Source organism: Peromyscus eremicus, unplaced genomic scaffold, assembly GCF_949786415.1.
Source record: "Peromyscus eremicus unplaced genomic scaffold, PerEre_H2_v1 PerEre#2#chr22_unloc_1, whole genome shotgun sequence".
NCBI classification, from domain to species: Eukaryota; Metazoa; Chordata; class Mammalia; order Rodentia; family Cricetidae; genus Peromyscus; species Peromyscus eremicus.
This window is the reverse complement of record NW_026734286.1, coordinates 961552-967500: the sequence shown is the minus strand read 5'-3', so window position 1 is coordinate 967500 and position 5949 is coordinate 961552.

Here is a 5949-nt window from a genome sequence, read left to right as displayed (position 1 = left end):
GATTCCCAGTGCCCACAAGGTGGCTCACAACCATCCATAACTCCAGTCTCAGGGTATCCAACACCTTCTTCTGGCCTCCCTGAGCACCACGCACACATAGGGTATACATACACACATGTAGGCAAAGCACTTATATACATAAATAAAAATAAATAAATATTTAAAATAATAATTATAGTACATAAATTGTTTAAGGCCAGTGAAATTCAGCAAGTAGAGGTGCTTCCTACTAAGACTGACAACATGGGTTCCACGCCAAGGACCCAAACGATGGGAGAAGAGAACTATTTCCTACTAGCTGTCCTCTGACCTCCATATGCACAACATGGTACATGTTTGTGTATACATACATAGCAAAAAAAATTAATTTAATTGCAATTTTTAAGTAAATAAATTTCCATTACCCCCCTCCCCCAAAGTAAAAGGTTAGGGAAATAGCTCAGTTGGTAGTGTTTGCTTAGCATGCATGGAGGCCTGGGTTCTAACCCAGCACTGAAATGGAAGGAGGGAAGAGACAGGTACAGAGAAAGGAAAGGAAACAGAAGAGAAGAAGAAAAACAAGGTTGAGGAAAGTAGCTCAGAGATAGAGTGCTTTCCTAGCATGTACAAAGTCCTAGGTTCCATCTCCAGCACTGCATAAACCAGGTATTGGTTGGTGCATACCCATCATCCTGTGAAGGTCTACCCTTGATTTTACAGGCTCCATCTTAAGGTAAAGGGCCACCATCTCAGACTACCTGCTGTACTCAGTTCTAGGAAGGACCTCAGGAATGTGCCATGACAACTTGAACGGATATAGAGCAATATCCTCCTGCAGACATCCTGTCTGCAGTGTATGGCCCTTGAAGATATCTAGACAATCCTGCTGAGCAGTCCAGATAATCCTGTTCAGCAGGTTGTGGTTCCCCCACTAAAAGTCTAACCAAATGGTTTCAAATGTGGTTTCACATCCAAAGTCTAGACGAATAGTTTCCAAAAATCACCTTGCCCCATATCCCTTCTACCCAATCCCAAGTTGCCAACCTGCTTGTGGTTTTTCCCTATAAAAACTCTCTACATCTGGGCTCGTGGCTGCAGCCACATTTCCTTCCATCTGCCATGTGGTGGCCCAGGTTGAACCTGAATAAAAGGACCCTTATGTGCTTGCATCGGAAACCGGCTCCTTGGTGGTTTCTGGGGGTTTCGAGAAATGGATACAACAATCCCAGCACTCAGAGGGTGAAAGCAGAAGAATTAGGAGTGCAAAGTCATCCTTGGTTACAAAGCAACTCTGAGGCCAGCCTGGGCTACACAAAAGAAAGGAAGAGGGGGATGGGGAGGAGGAGAGGCAGAAGGGGTTTCCATTCTTTCCCTTCAGACTCACCATGCAGATTGCTCTCCCCTCCTAGCACTTTGGGGGTATAGTCCCCTGGTTCCACTGGCATGAGGGATACCCCACTTACAAGAAGTAAGGCTTCTGAGCACAGTGGATGGTAAATGTTGGGCAGGGTGCTGGGATTGGAGAAAAAAAAGTGGGGCTTGATATATTCTAAAGGACAGCTTTGCATATTTATTTAGGTTAGGGACAGCTCCAGACTGTTAACCACTGTCACCTCAGACTTACCCAGTCCTCAGCTCGCACATCCTGTGGGCTCTTTCACAAAACTTCTTACATCCGGCCCCTCCTCCCCCTTCCTTGTGGCCCTATTCTTTCCTCAGCCTCACCCTATCCTTCTTTCCCCAGCACAAACACATCTCTCCACCTTGCAACAAAAAGAGGCTGAAGCTCTAGGCCAGTTGGTTAAGTGCTTGGCTAAATACACAAAGGTTGGGTACCCAGTATGGTATACAGGAAATGTTGTGGTATATACCTTCAATCCCAGCACTCTGGATGTGGAGGCAGGAGGATGAAAAATTCAAAGTTATCCTTGACTACATATTTGAGAGCTTCATACAACATATTTTGAACATATTCACCACCTCCACCCAGCTTCTCCCATAACCACCCTCCCATCCATTCCAAATAAACCTTAACATTTCTTTCTGTCTTTCTTTTTTTGAATTTCTCCATTGAATGTAGTTTGTGTTGCCCCTTTGTTCTTAGAAATGGGGCCTGCCTTGGTGTGTGGTCAACCTACCAGGGGTCACTGTTTCCTTGATGTTATCTTTGATCTCTGATTCCTACACTCTTTCTGATATTTCTTCTGAGAAGATGACCCCTGGAGGGAGAGGTGTACCATTTAGAACTGAGCATTCAACAGTCTCTTATTCTCTGTATGTTGACCAATTAGGGAGATCCTCTCTGGTTGTTTTTGTTTCCAAAAAAATTTAAGTATATTTATTTTATTTTAGGTATATGGGTGTTTTGCTTGTATGTTGAACCATCTATCCAGCCCCCAGCCCCTCTTTTAAAAAAGATCTTAGCCGGGTGGTGGTGGCACATGCCTTTAATCCCAGCACTCGGGAGGCAGAGCCAGGTGGATCTCTGTGAGTTCGAGGCCAGCCTGGACTACCAAGTGAGTTCCAGGAAAGGCGCAAAACTACACAGAGAAACCCTGTCTCAAAAAAAAAAAAAAAAACAACAACAAAAAAAGATCTTACTAGGCACACATGGTGACACATCTTTGATCCCAGCACTAAAGAATCTGCAGAAGGCTGGGCATGCACTTTCAGTCTCTGCGCTGTGCTACATCCTTGGGCCTCCTCTTCAATTTGTTGGGGGGTGTTGTTTGGGGATTTCTTGTTTGTTTGTTTATGAGATACTATACTACTATGTAGACCTGGGTAGCTTGGAACTTTTATGTAGAGCAGGCTGGCCTTTTCACAGAGATTAGACTGCTTCTACCTCCCAAATATTGGGATTAAAGATTAAACATTCCTGGCTTGTTTTAGTTTTTTGAGACAGGGTCTCATGTGGTACAGGCTAGTATTGAATTCTATTTATAGCTGAAGATGACCTTGAAGTCCTGACTTTCCTGCCTCCACCTCCCAGTGCTGGGATGACAAGTGTACTACCACAGATGGTTTATGTGGTTCTAGGGACCAAAACTACGGCTTTGTGCATGTTATGTGAGCAGTCTACTAAGTGGCAGCCCCAGCCCCTCTTTCTCAGTTTTAATTTAATTTTATTATTTATTTATGCATATGTGTGTATCTGTGTGAGTACAAGTGCCAGCAGAAGACGACATCCAATTCCCAGGAACTGGAGTTATAGATATTTGTGAGCAGCCATGTAAACTAAGGTCCTCTGCAAGAGTTCAACCTCTGAGGCATCTCTCCAGCCCCCATCTTTCGCAGTTTCTAAATGTCTTCTATCTTCTTTGCCTATAGTGGCACATGTAGACTCTTGGTTTACCTAAAAATACATTGCATATAAAGTCTACAGTTGCTTGACTCAATAAGCATCTTTTGAAAGGTTGAATGTATAGAGATCTGAGATCTAAGTTCTACTTTACCATCTATCCCAAACTCTATCCTCCAAATGATCACCAGAAAGAGATGCTGTACCCTTCTGCAATATAACTAGCTGTTCTATCTTGCAGAGAAGCTCCTTAAGCCAGAAGGTCAACAATTCAAAGTAGCTTCAGAAAGTCCCTGAAACTGACCAGATTCACCAGGCACCCCCCTGCCAGAGTAAACAATAGGTTGCTGAGAGTTACTTTCAGAAAAACCAATCTGCAAATAAGACTCAGATCCACCCAGCAGCCTGGAAGAGGTTCAGATTAACTCAGTCACTTGGAAAGGACATTCTCCAACCTGTTGAGCTGCCTGCAGGCTGTGCAGTGTGCTCCAGGTTCCCAGTTTTGTGAGCTGTCACACATTAAAGGGTGGGTGTTGGTGATGCAGTTGTCATTGAGTCATTTCTGCTTCTGTAAGTAACCCCAATAAAACTCTTGGATCACCAAGGTGGGCTCCCTATCTAAGGTAAGTAAACGTGTTTGTGTCTCCCTAGAAAAGTATTGTCATACAATAGCATCTACCACAAAAGCATGAGGCCCTGAGTTCAGATCCCAAGGTACTAGGTAAATGCCAGGTAGGCAATATGGCCCTCCTGTAATTTCAGCCTCAGATGGTGGAGACAGAGGATCGATCCCCAGAGCAAGACTAGCCATATTGGTGAGATCTGGGTTTTATTGAGATGTTCTGGCTCATTGAACAAGGACGAAGAGTCATAGAGGATTATTCCCAATACCAACCTCCAGCCTCCACATGCACAAGCAACCAGGTACACATGTACCCACATGAAAACCCTCCACAAACATGTATGCACATATACATGCACCACACATATGAAAATGGAAAAATAAATATTCATCAGTGACAACATCAGAAACCATGTTTTCTCTCTCACACACACGGCCTACAGGACCCACCCAAGATCTCTTTCTGACCTCCACATTACTTCTTCATTCTGTTTCCATAGGGCAGAGATCTCCTAACTGTTGCTCATCAAAGGGAAACTTGTTTCTTGCCAGCTCAGTATATCTGTGTCAGCTTCCCATAGTACTCTGTTTCCCCAGGCATCAAGGCACAGCTCAAGTCACTCCTTCAGACAGGCTTCCCTGACACATCATTTCCACAGCACTTTGTTTGCTTTCTTATCTCACAGGCTAGATCCAAGATCATTTCTCTGCTGTCCTTGATTTATTGTCACTCCAGTTTCAGTGGTTGACTCCAGTCTTCTAGGAGCAGTACTAAGTCCCTTCCTGGCACTTAGTATGAACTTAAGGGAAGTAGGATGGGCAGGAAACCTCACTGCACTGTACCAATACACTTAGGATTCATGTTCAAACTTTGCTACTTGTGGGATTCACCTGTTCACTAAACCTAAAGGTCCACAGTTAGGGTGGTTCCCAAATTGGGCTATTACAACAGATTCATTCTTTTTTTCCTTCTTTTTTACATTTATTTGTATTTTATGTACATTGGTGTTTTGCCCACATGTATATCTGTGTGAGGGTGTTGGATTCCCTGGAACAGGAGTTACAGACAGTTGTGAGCAGCCATGTGGGTGCTGGAAATTGAACTGGGGTCCTCTGGAAGAGCAGCAGTGCTCTTTACCATTGAGTCATCTCTCCAGCCCTAACAGTCATTCTTACTGCACACTGGATGCGCTGAAAAATATGGAGCTTGCTAGGAAGATGGCTTTGTGCAGACACAAAGGACTAGGGTTCAGACCCACAGCACTGTAAATGAGGAAGAGTTTGGATCCCTGGCACTCCTTGGGTGGGAGACACAGCAGCTAGCTACCTGTAATTGGGGCACTTGGGAGGTGGACACAGAGAATCTTCTGGCAAGCTAGAAGCTGGGTGAGGTCCAGCTTCAGTGAGAGACGTTGCCTCAGGAAATTAAGTGGAGAGCAACTGAGGAAGACAGTGTTTATTTTGGGCCTCCACATTCACCTGCTCACATCTGTGCACACGTACATTCACTTGCATATGTATATGTATATTACTAAGGATGTAGCTTAGTTTGTAGAGTGTTTGCCTAGCATACATGAAAATTCTGGGTTCGATACCTAGTACCGCCTAAAACCTAGTGTGGTAGCATCCAAGTTCAAGGTCAACCTCTGTGTAAGAACAGACTGTCAATTTCCAGTTAAAAGTAAGCCAAATCATAAGCATACAGTGTGGAAACACTGCTCTGTCATCCGAGTACTTGCAGGCTGAGGAGCGAAGACTTAAGAGTTAGAGGTCAACCTGACCTAGTATACAAAAAGAAGAAAAAGTGTCTTTTTGCCTTTCCAGAGTTGGTTATGGGGCCTGCAGGAAATGGATGGAGGTGCCCATTTTGCAGACAAGGACGCTAAGGCCTGGAGAGATTTCTCATGTAGGATCTTTGCCTTCTGCTTTTGCAATTACGCTTACAAACTCTCACCTGCCTAAGAACAGCAGCCTAACCTCAGTCCCCTCCTCCTCCTAGAGAAGCGCCCAGGATTAGGCCACACCCCAGATCTCGCGAGATCTGAGA